At 48.6% G+C, this 12,631-nt stretch overlaps 1 long non-coding RNA gene across 1 annotated transcript; it reads left to right on the forward strand.

The window, feature by feature from the left end:
* The first annotated feature begins 385 nt into the window (after positions 1 to 385).
* LOC308590729 lies at positions 386 to 12,182 on the forward strand. Its single transcript, XR_014009889.1, has 2 exons — positions 386 to 479; positions 12,054 to 12,182. It is a non-coding gene; the product is annotated as an uncharacterized lncRNA (long non-coding RNA).
* The last annotated feature ends 449 nt before the right edge of the window (positions 12,183 to 12,631 follow it).

Consider the following 12,631-nt stretch of genomic DNA (forward strand, 5'->3'; position numbering starts at 1 on the left):
CAGTAAGATTTCATCCAATTTCAACACTGAGCTTTGAATTCCAGTATAAAATTATAGGATGTCTAAGAAAGTAGGTAATCCCTATTTTCATCATTTCCCACCCCACACTGGACCAGATCTTCACCCCTGGAAGCCTAAGGCATCTCTTCTTAGCCAATAAATCCATGTCAGCCTCTTCCTCCATCAGTTGCCTGCTTTCTTGTTCTGACAGTTCCCTTGAATATTGTCTCCTGTTGGTTTTCCTTTCCCCAGTTGAGTGGGAAAGACTCTCCTCCCTGAAAGGGAGGGGAGGGGTTGTGGTCGGGGCCCGAGCTCCGGCTAGCAGGGGGTGTGGCACCCTGCCGCCCGCTCACCTGGCTGGCGCTCATGCCCCCTCGGTGGCCATCCAACCAGGGGCCACGGAGGGGGCGTGTTCAGCAGCATTTTGCTGCAGCGCCAGCCTTCCCCGGCCTCATTCTTCCTTCCTTCGCCCCTCGCGAGTCATCGGATCAGAGCCTCGCTGCATCTGAAGCCAGGGAAGTATTTGCGTTGCTTTTTCATTCGTTGCGATTAGGCTGAGCGCGTGCGTGGTCGGTTCGCATTTTAAATTTTTCTGCAGCATAGCTTGCTTGATCCCTGCTCGGGTGAAAGCCCACGTGTCCGCTCCCCCTCAGCCGGGCCGCTCTCTGCCACCCATCAGCTGACGCGCGCGCTCCATTTGCCTCGCTTGCTTTTGCTCCCAAACCTCGCGCACGTGCGTGGTCGGTTCGCATTTTAAATTTTAAATTTAAATTTTAAATTTTACAGTAGCATAGCTTGCTTGCTCCCTGCTCGGGCGAAAGCCCACGTGACCTCTCCCCCTCGGCCGGGCCGCTCTCTGCCGCCCATCAGCTGACGCGCGCGCTCCATTCCCCCTCGGCCGGGCCGCTCTCTGCCGCCCATCAGCTGACGCGCACGCTCCATTTGCATCGCTTGCTTTTGCTCCCAAACCTCGCGGCTGAGCGCTAGTCCTCCTACCGGCTGGAGAAGCGTTTTGGGAGGAGAGTCTTTTGGGCGTGATTGATCGAGGGGTATTGAGGAGGTTACTAGAACGTAACATCGCCAGGCACAGAGCAAATTAAAACAGCGGCCATGGGTTTATTCGGCAAGGTTGCCGCCTAGAGGCCTGCGTTTTGAGGCCCCACCCCCCCTCCGATTCCACGGCCTGGTGTGTGTGTCTTGCAGCCTCCTCCCCCTTCCATCCGATTTCCTTTTGCCTGGCTGGGTGCTTCCTTTTGCTGTCGTGTGCGTGTGTGTGTGTGCGTGTGTCTTCTTAGTTCTGCCTCCCTGTTTGGAGCCCCATTCCTGCTGGTAGTGCGTTTTTTGGAACAGAGCAAAGGGGGTTTGGGAGTGTGCGTTTGTGTGCGTTTGTGTGTGTGCCTGTGTGCTCTTGGTACCGCCTGCCTGCTTGGAGCTCCGCTCCTGCTCGTATTGGGTGGTGTGGACCACATTTGAGGGGGTGTAGGCCACCTTTTCCAGGTCTCTTTAATTCTCGGGTCCCAGGTGGGGGTTTGTGACCTTGACCACCCCCCAGTCGGTTCTGCCTCCACCCACCCCCTACTTAGCCGGCCGGTGGTTTGCTTTTAAAATAGTAGCTTCGCCTTCTACAGCTTGAACTATAGCGTGGGGAGGGAGAACCACTTCCTTAATTTGCTCAGAGCGGCAGAGCCAAGTGTTCCCTCCACGTGGCCACCAGCCCTGCGATTTCTTTGCCCCCCCACCTTTTGTCCGTGATTTTTTGTCCTTGGTTTGAAGGGGAATAATTGTTTCAGTGTTGCTGGGGTCTCTGTCCTTGCTGTAGCCCCCGTCTTTCTTTGTCCTTCATTGCTTCCCTCCCCCCCCTTTTTATGGTTTGTGAGTCTTTTGCCTAGTTTAAAGGGGATAACTTGTTTCTGTGTTACTGGGTGTCTCCTAGTTCGCCTAGTCTCAATCCTCTGTGTGCCCTGAGCCCTTTCCCCCCCTCCCTCCCCCCCCCCCCGTTCTCAGTTTAAAGGGTGTTTGCTTGTTTCCTGGTTTGCCTGGGGACCCTGTTAGGGGTTGCCATAGAAACGCCCTTGCTGTTGCCTCTTAAAGAACAGCTATTGTTGTCGGCTAGCTCGTTATGTTGCCATAGAAACGCCATTGTGTTGCCAGCCAGCAGGACAATTTAAATGCTGATGAGTGATAATTAAGCCTATTGTTTCCCAGAGGCACATTTTCAGGGGCTTTTGCCAGCTTATCTTACCTGAGGCAGGCAGAGGATTGCTGAGCTATTGTTCTTTTGTATGAAGAAGTGAAGCTTAGCAGCAGTCGTGGGCCACCTATAGTACCTTGGCTTTATTAATTGAAGTTTAGTGGGAGCGGCTTCTATCCTCACCTGGCTAGCACACAAAGGGGGAGTTATATTTGCTTTACTGCCTAGCGACTTTACAGTGGTTACCATTTCACTGTGTCACTGTCTGCTGGTAGCACAGACAATTTAGCAAAATATATTTGTTTTATCAACAATAATAATAACAAGGTTTAGATAGCAATAGGATATTTGATTTGGTTAATTAGCACAACCTGTATTTTGGAAAATATTAATTGGAATATATAGTAAGAAAGAATAAATAAATAAATAAATAAATAGAAAACCACTTATATAATAAACGGATATATAGACATAATAAATAAACACAAAAAATAAATAAATAGAAATAAATAACAAATAAAATAAATAAACAAAAATAAATAAATAAACTATATATATATATATATATATATATATATATATATATATATATATATATATATATATATATATATATATATATGCTTTCGTAGATTTTCACGGGTACAGGAATGCAGGTTTTGGTGTCTTCGGGTGTCTTCCCGTGTAAGAGTTGGGGTGTCTAGGCGACGTTTCGACGAGGTCTCACTCGTCATCTTGCCTGAAGATGACGAGTGAGACCTCGTCGAAACGTCGCCTAGACACCCCAACTCTTACACGGGAAGACACCCGAAGACACCAAAACCTGCATATATATATATATATATATATATATGCTTTCGTAGATTTTCACGGGTACAGGAATGCAGGTTTTGGTGTCTTCGGGTGTCTTCCCGTGTAAGAGTTGGGGTGTCTAGGCGACGTTTCGACGAGGTCTCACTCGTCATCTTCAGGCTGGTGCTTTCGGCTTCTTGTTACTGGAACAGAGCAGGATCTCAGTGTTTGAGTTCCTATAAATACTGTTGAGGGGGTGTGGTGTATAGCCTCCAACGTTCTGGGCAGAGAGGAAGTTCCCAGGTTAGTGTGTCTTTTCTTCTTTTGTTCATTAATTACTTGAGGGATATCTTGAGTGATTTCTTGAGTGATATTCTGAGTACCACTTAGGAGGGTCATTAGGTGTGGATTAGTTGCTAAAGCTTTCGTGTCTTGACCTCTTGAACTTGTGAAGAGTTTTTTCTGAAAAGATGGCTGTACTGCACTTAGTTGTGCTCTGGCTTGGCTTCGTGTATAGGGGCGAGCTGTGGTTTTGTGCCCTGTGCCAGCCAGATCTGTGTAGGGATTGCAGGGGGGTGCAGCATCCGGAGGTGCCACTATGGTTTGGCTACTGGATGGTGTCTGTAATTTATCTGTGGAGAGGGTCTGGGTTTGGGTCTGGTGTGGTTGATTGGAGATGGCGTTCTGTGTGCCTCTGGTTCTGGTGTCGGTTTTTGTGGGGAGGGCTATTTTCCAGATGTCTGGCAGGCGGGACGTATCGTCACGCTTGTTCATGTTGTGAGGGTGTTTCTCTATCTCGATGGCTTCCATGATTATTCTCTTGTGGTGGTGTTCCATGTTAAAGAGCAATTTGGAATCTGAAAAATTAATTTCGTGTCCTGTTTCTTTCATGTGTTGGTAAAGAGAGGAAGTTTTTTCTTCTTTTTTGACGGCATTCTTGTGTTCTGCGATACGTGCATTTATTCGTCTGTTTGTTTGTCCAATGTACGTGGCTGGGCAGACTTTGCAGGGTATTTCATAGACCCCTTGGTTTTCTAACTGGATTTTATCTTTGGGGTTTCTGAGGATATTGGCTATTTTTTGGTTGGTGCAAAAGGCTGTTTTGATATTGTGTTTATGGAGGATTTTGCTAATTTTATCTGTAGTGCCCTTGATATAAGGAAGGAGGGCTATGCCATTGTTTTCTTCTGTGTCTTGGTTTTTTGGGGGTGTTTCTTTTTGGATTAGCTTCGTAACCCTGTTTTGCTGGTATCCGTTGGCGATTAACACATTTGAAAGATTCTGTAACTCAGTTGTCAAGTGGTCTTTGTCAGCCAGGCGTTTGGTTCTGGAGATGAGAGTCTTGGCTACGGAGTTTATTTGTGCAGGGTGGTGGTGTGATTGTGCATGTAAGTAGCGGTTGGTGTGTGTTTTTTTCCGGTAGATAGTGTGTCCTAGGGAGCCATCAGGTTTTTTGTAGATTAGGACGTCAAGGAAGGGAAGTTGGTTGTTGGCTTCTATTTCCATAGTGAATTGTATTTTGGGGTGTAGGCTGTTGAGATGTGTGAGGAAGCTATCTAGTTTTTTCTTCCCGTGTGGCCAAATTACAAAGGTGTCGTCAACATACCTGAGCCAAAGTTTGGGTTTGTGTTCTGACTTGTCTAAAGCATTGGTTTCAAAGTGTTCCATGTACAGATTTGCGATGACCGGTGAGAGGGGTGATCCCATAGGTGCTCCTTCTATCTGTTTGTATCTTTGTCCATTGTGGATGAAGTACGTGTTGGTTAGGCAGTGGTTGGTCAGGTCCAGGATGTATTCGGGGGGATTGTATTTGTTTTGAATGGCTGTCAAGGCTTCATTAATGGGCACTTGTGTGAAGAGAGATACAACATCGAAGCTCACAAGTAGGTCGTCGGGATGTAGGTTTTGCTTCTTTATTGTTTCTATGAACTGGAAGGAGTTTGTAACGTGTGAAGCGATAGATTCTGCATAGGGCTGAAGTTGCTTAGCGAGAAATTTAGCGAGATTTTGTAGAGGTGAGCCTATGGAGCTGACTATTGGTCTGAGTGGTGTTCCTTCTTTGTGTATCTTGGGGAGACCGTAGAGTTTGGGGCATCTGGATGATTTTTCTCTGGGGATGATTCTTAGCTGGATTTCTTCACTGATAGGAGAGGCTTTTATTTTGGATTTGGTGGTTTTTTCCAGATAGGTGGTGGGATCTGTTTTTATAGGTTGGTAGGTAGGGTCTTGGAGTAGATTTGATAGTTTTGCTTGGTAGTCCGATGTGTTCATCACAACAGTGGCATTACCTTTGTCTGCTGGGAGAATGATTATGTTGTTGTCTTTCCTCAGGTTGGTGAGTGCTTTCTGTTCTTCTTTGTGTAAATTGCTTCTGGGTGGTTTGCTGGAGCAGAGGATGTTGGTGACTTCAAGTCTGATTTTATTGGCTTCATCTGGGTTGATTTTGGTTAGGCTAGCTTCGACTCCGCATATGATGTTTTCCGTGGGGATGCGTCTCGGGGCGACTGCAAAGTTGAAACCTTTGGAGAGTACTTTGGTTTCAGTTGAGGTGAGGATCCTGTCTGATATGTTATGTACTGTTTGTTTCATGGGTTGTTGTGGAGGGTGGCTGGGCTTCTGGCGTTTCTCTAGTTTGTGGAGTTTGTTGGTGTGTGTGTCTGTCTTATGTGCGGACTCCGTTTCAGCTCTCCAAACGGCTAGTTGTTTGCATTTGTCCCAGAGTGCAGGGTGGATTTTGTTACAAAGTTTGAGGTGAAGAGTGAGCAGATCTTTGTTGGTTTGGTTTAGTAGGTATCTTTTCTTATGTAGTTCGTTTCTGATTAGGGATAGTTCAGTTCGTTTCAGGATCCTTTCGGTAGCTGGGGTTTTAGAGTGGAATTTAAGTTGGAAGCATGTGGGAATTAAGTTGTTGTCTCGGCAGTTGCGTAGGAACAAGAGATCACATAAGATGGTGGCTCTTCGGATTTCTAGTTTCTCGTAGGTTCTTGTCAGCTGGAAGGTTTCCTCCCCGTAGAGGTGAGATATTTGCTTTCGTAGATTTTCACGGGTACAGGAATGCAGGTTTTGGTGTCTTCGGGTGTCTTCCCGTGTAAGAGTTGGGGTGTCTAGGCGACGTTTCGACGAGGTCTCACTCGTCATCTTCAGGCTGGTGCTTTCGGCTTCTTGTTACTGGAACAGAGCAGGATCTCAGTGTTTGAGTTCCTATAAATACTGTTGAGGGGGTGTGGTGTATAGCCTCCAACGTTCTGGGCAGAGAGGAAGTTCCCAGGTTAGTGTGTCTTTTCTTCTTTTGTTCATTAATTACTTGAGGGATATCTTGAGTGATTTCTTGAGTGATATTCTGAGTACCACTTAGGAGGGTCATTAGGTGTGGATTAGTTGCTAAAGCTTTCGTGTCTTGACCTCTTGAACTTGTGAAGAGTTTTTTCTGAAAAGATGGCTGTACTGCACTTAGTTGTGCTCTGGCTTGGCTTCGTGTATAGGGGCGAGCTGTGGTTTTGTGCCCTGTGCCAGCCAGATCTGTGTAGGGATTGCTACCATCCAGTAGCCAAACCATAGTGGCACCTCCGGATGCTGCACCCCCCTGCAATCCCTACACAGATCTGGCTGGCACAGGGCACAAAACCACAGCTCGCCCCTATACACGAAGCCAAGCCAGAGCACAACTAAGTGCAGTACAGCCATCTTTTCAGAAAAAACTCTTCACAAGTTCAAGAGGTCAAGACACGAAAGCTTTAGCAACTAATCCACACCTAATGACCCTCCTAAGTGGTACTCAGAATATCACTCAAGAAATCACTCAAGATATCCCTCAAGTAATTAATGAACAAAAGAAGAAAAGACACACTAACCTGGGAACTTCCTCTCTGCCCAGAACGTTGGAGGCTATACACCACACCCCCTCAACAGTATTTATAGGAACTCAAACACTGAGATCCTGCTCTGTTCCAGTAACAAGAAGCCGAAAGCACCAGCCTGAAGATGACGAGTGAGACCTCGTCGAAACGTCGCCTAGACACCCCAACTCTTACACGGGAAGACACCCGAAGACACCAAAACCTGCATATATATATATATATATATATATATATATATATATATATATATATATATATATTAATTAAATAATAATAATAATAAAAAATAAATAAATAGATAAATAAATAAATAAATAAATAAATACACACACACTCTCTCACACACACACACCCTAACAAGCACCACTACACTTGTAGCCTACAAAGCGCACCTTATGGCTCCTAAGAGGAAACGTGCATCTGTAACCACTCGTAGCTCAGCAGAGAGCACGTCTAGGGGACAACAGGGCAGGAGTAATAGTGCAAAGCCCCCCATCTCCCACTTCCTGAACACTTTTAGATCTTTTACAGATGAATACGAACAATGCTTCCCCGATGCGAACCCCAGTCCCCCCTCTTCTCCTGGTGTCATCCCGGATACTCAGGAGTTCCCAGAGAGTTCACAATCTTCCCAATGGGACGAACTGCCTAGTACATCGGCCGCCCTCTTTAATGATACTCATGTGCCGGGGGCGGCTGCAAATTCCAACCCACAACCGGTGCGTACTAGGTCCCAGTTAGGGCGTCGGTATCCGGGTCGCGGGCGTGGGGGGGAGTGACTTCTAAGTCTATTCGTAATAACAATCCTACTGCCCCTAGCTCTTCTAATCGCCCACAGGATAAGCGGCCCAAGGTCCAGTCGCCTGATTCCGCGTCTTCATCGGCGGCTGAAGACGCGCAACAGGAAGAGGAGGGCACCGTTGCTGCCGCACCAGTGGAGAAGCCTTCGGGTAAGAGGCGCGAAAAGAAAAAGCACATATGCAGGAAGAGCAGGTCTCGGAGGGATGAAACGGATGATGATACAGGTACTTCTTCTTCTGAGTATGACAGCGACGCATCCCTAGGTTCCTATTGGGGAAAAGGGGAGGAAGTGTCTGGTCTCCCAGACTGGGCACTGTCAAGGAGGGACAATTGCCATCGTAAAAAGTTCGGGGGGACCCAGGAGTGGAAGGATGGGGCTCTGGTAAAAGATGCCACCGTATCCACCTACTCAACCTCAGATGTTATACCAGGCGATCATCTATGTCCTAAATTACGAGCAAAAATTTTAAATGGTGAGTTTGTTGACATGTTCAAGTTAGTGCCTCCAGCAGAGGAGTTAGGTAGGGGAGAAAAGAGGCCCTCTCATGGTAAGAGAAGGAGCAAGTACCCTTCAGTGCCTAGGACATTTGAAAATTGGCTCGATGGTTTTCAGGCCTTTATGGGAACGATTGTCGCTGCTTACCCCAAGCTTGCAGTTCACCTTGTTGCCTACCTTTCACACATCCGCACGGCCTGTGCCCTCTCGGGGGAGGCTGCAGCCATAAGCTATGACAAGAAGTTCTGTAGGAAGGCATCCAGGATCCCGTTAGCACGCTGGGATCAGATCGAGAATGGAATCTGGTCTGTGGCTGTTGGTCCGTATGTTGAGAAGAGAGCAGTCGACCCATATCGGTCGGCCAGGAGTGATCAAAGGAAGGAGTTTAAGCGTCAGGTATGCTGGGAGTACAATAAAGGGTCTTGCCAAAGGCCATCTTGTAAATTCACACACGAATGCGAAAGATGCGCCGGGGCTCACCCTGTCACATCCTGCTTAAAAGGGGGGAAACAGCCCTTTCGTGGAGGCCGGAGGTTCCATCATCCCAGTTCCATGGGGGCCCCCGCAGCAGGGAACAGAAGGTGAGGTAGTCTTGGAATTGGCCTTTTCCCCTATCAAGCTTGTTCCCCTTTGCAACCTCCTGTCTCTTTACCCGGATAAGGAGGCAGCTTCCTACCTCCGGGAAGGTTTTTCCAGCGGGTTTCGTATTCCCATAGCGGGTTCTTTGACTGCAAAGGATTCACCAAATCAAAAATCATTTAGAGAGAGACCGGAAGTTGCTGAAAGAAAGATAGCAAAAGAGGTGAGCGCGGGCAGGGTAGCAGGCCCGTTCGATAGTCCCCCCATCCCAGATTTGCACATATCTCCACTAGGCATTGTGCCCAAGAAAACCCCCGGTGAATTTAGGCTCATTCACAACTTGTCCTTTCCAAAGGGCGGCTCGGTCAATGATGCCATCCCGCCCGAGTTATGCACGGTTAAATACGCCACCTTCGATCAGGCAGTTAAGTTAATCCGTAGTTTTGGTCCCGGGGCGTTGTTGGCAAAGTGTGATATCGAATCGGCCTTCCGCCTTTTGCCAGTACACCCTGATGATTTTCGGCTTCTGGGTTTCAAATTTCAGGGAAAATACTACGTCGACAGGGCCATGCCAATGGGCTGCGCAGTGGCCTGTTCGGCATTCGAAGCCTTCAGCACGTTCTTGGACTGGGCCCTGCGTTTCAGGGCAAATACCATAGGGGTCACGTATTACCTGGATGATTTTCTTTTCGTGGGTAGAGCCAACACGGGGGAGTGCGCCTCCTTGCTTGAGGCCTTCTCAGCTCTGGCCGAGGACCTTGGGGTTCCTCTTGCTGCTGAGAAAACAGGGACCAGCCACGCACCTAACTTACCTGGGCATCGAGCTGGATACAGTGGCCCAGTCATCCCGTTTACCTGCGGAGAAGATTGAAGCCCTTAAAGAACTAATTCAGAACACTCTTAGGCTTAGGAAGATCACCCTTAGGCAAATTCAATCTTTATTGGGCCACTTTAACTTCGCGTGCAGGGTGGTGTCCCCCGGACGCCCCTTTTGTGCCCGCCTTGCCAGTTTGTCAGCTGGTCTGAAACACCCCCTCCACCGGGTTTGCCTCCCCAGGTCGGTCAAGGCGGATCTCGAGGTGTGGACAGCCTTTTTGGGGAAATACAACGGGGTTTCTCTTTGGCAGGATATCTTGAATCTGTCATCAGACTTTCAGGTCCAATCGGACGCAGCAGGGTCTTTAGGCTTCGGCTTGTACTTCAAAGGGCGCTGGTGCGCGCAACGCTGGCCATCAGCTTGGCAGGGACAGGCCATCAGGCGGGATCTCACCTTTCTTGAGTTCTTTCCAATAGTGGTGGCCGTTCACATCTGGACGGAAGAGTTTCGAGATCACCGAGTGTGCTTCAGGACCGACAACCTGGCGGTGGTGAACATTCTTGCCAGGCAGTCATCTCGGTCTGCGAGGGTCTCCTCCCTCCTGCGGGCATTCGTCCTCCGTTGCCTTGAGTACAATATTTTATTTTCAGCCAAATTCATACCCGGAGCCAATAATGATATAGCCGACGCCTTGTCTCGATTCCAGATTCCTCGCTTCCAGTCGCTCGCACCTGGAGCACAACTGTTGCCCGAACCCTTTCCGGAGTACCTGTGGAACGTTGGAGACGCAAAGTGATACAGGGAGTATTAGCGTCCGTGGCACCTTCCACGCTCAGGTCCTATAAGAAGGCCTGGAGTGATTTCCTGGGTTTCAGGTTTGGGTTGTCTGGGCTGTCACATAATGCACCTCCCACTACTGACGACGTCCTGCAGTACCTGTCCCATCTGGATGATCTCGGACGTGCTACAAAAACTTTAAAGATCCACGTAGCAGCCATGAGCTTCTTTTCAAAGGCAACGTTTGCGCAAGACCCATGTAGCGATTTTCTGATCCGTAGAGCCATTGAGGGTTGGGGCAGGTTGCAACCGCCTAGGGCTGTTGGCCGTAAGCCGATCTCTTACGGATTGCTATCTCAGATACGCGTAAAACTCAGGACAATTTGCTGGTCCAGGTTTGAGGCACGGCTCTTCTCTGCAGCATACGCTATAGCCTTTTTTGGTGCGCTCAGAGTTGGTGAGGTGGTGTGTGAAGCTAGTGCGCGGGGTTTAACTCGCGGCCTCCTGTGTGAGGACGTACAGCTATCCGAATCTGCTGTGTCAGTACTTGTACGTCAGTCCAAGACTGATCAGGCTGGCAAGGGTGTCCTGCTCAAGCTCACGGCGTCGGCCCAGCAGGGCCCATGTCCGGTAAAGGACACGAGGCGGTATCTCTGCCTTAGACCAGCCGTCCCGGGACCGTTTCTGATCCACGAGGATGGGTCGCCCCTGTTGAGGTACCAATTCACTAGAGTATTGCGCAAGGCTATTGAGGCTTGTGGCCTACCCTCCCAGGAGTACGCTGCACATTCGTTCAGGATCGGGGCCGCTACCATGGCCGCGCACCTGGGGTTACCGGCAGAAAGGATAAAAGAGTTGGGCCGGTGGAAATCCAATGTTTATAAGTCATATATTCGCAACTTTGCGCCTACCCCTTAGTCTACTTACCCTTCCTTTTGTTCTATCTTTATCCCCAGCTATGCCCGGAAGAAGCGTGTGGATTTGTGGCCACAGTATAGTCCATTGGGCCCGCGTGCGAGCGGTGAGCTGCAGCCTGGCACCCAATCTTGGTCTGCCACGTGATGTTCGAGTTTCCTGGTTTTCGAGAAGAGGCATGCGTTGGGAAGAACTGATGCCTTTGCTGTGGGAGAAAATAGCCAAGCTCGGCCCTCCCGACATCCTGGTGATTCATTTGGGGGAGAATGACCTCGTCAACAAAAGGAGTGTGGACTTGTTGTCGAGCATAAAAAGAGACTTGAATGCATTCGCAGCCTTGTGTCCCAGAACGACGGTGTTCTGGTCTTCCTTCCTGAAAAGAACTGTGTGGCGCGGTGCGCAAAACTGTATGGCCATTGAAAGAACCAGGAAACTTGTAAATCAGGTGGTAGCCCGTTGGGTGCGCTTTATGGATGGCCGAGTGATTTATAATGACCGTATCCGGATTAGCGACAAAGCTTTATACCGGGATGACGGTGTCCACCTATCGGATCTGGGGAATGACTTTTGGTTAGCTAGTGTCATTAAAAACATCTGGGATTGGTTGCAGCTTTGAGGGTATTGGCGGCGAGCCTTTGGCTCGGGTGGCGGTTAGGCATTGGAATAATGTGTTGCGCTGTGTGGAAGTGCTAGGTGTGGCCATCGCCTATGCCTTCAATTTTTAGGGGTATTCCGTTAAAGGAATCTGGGGGTCGTGTATTCCGTCCGATGCCTGCTTGGCGGGAGGCCTTGGCACGACCCCCGGTGACAGCAGGGGTGAGCCTATAGTTGGATTAGCATCAACAGGCTCCACCTACTGGTGAAGAACCCACTTGTTTCGATCCAATGCCTAAGCCAATACCTTTTCAATTGCTGTAACCAATAAAGTTGTGGCCTTTTCTAGCCCATTAACCTTAATTCACGTGTCCATGTGTCTTCATTTCACTTCGCCTGGGTCGGGTCCTCGAACCACAAGCTGAAATCTTGAATTCTTTATTCAAATCTGGGAGGGGATATGTTGTGGGCTAGGCAAGGGAGATTGATATAGGCTATATGAAGGGGAAAATAAGCTAAAAATACTGGGTAAGACCAGGAGCCTCTGGGCTGTAAATTTTGGAGGGTGGAAGAAGACCAGCAAACAATGATAGAGGGCCTGATAGAGTGCACTTTGGTTACATGAGGTTAGCTTTGGTTAAGTCTTCAAAAAGAGACCCCCCCCCAGGTTCATTCAGACTTGTTTCATGAGACCAAGATTTGTGACGCTAAATGGAAAATTCGAAATGTGTAGAATAAAAGACAAAGTATCCCAGATACTGCCTGATATTAGAGTCAACAGTAGTGGTGCTTCCTGCTTCGGATGGATACAG

Source organism: Podarcis bocagei (assembly GCF_964188305.1).
Source record: "Podarcis bocagei genome assembly, chromosome: 7".
Taxonomy (NCBI): Eukaryota; Metazoa; Chordata; class Lepidosauria; order Squamata; family Lacertidae; genus Podarcis; species Podarcis bocagei.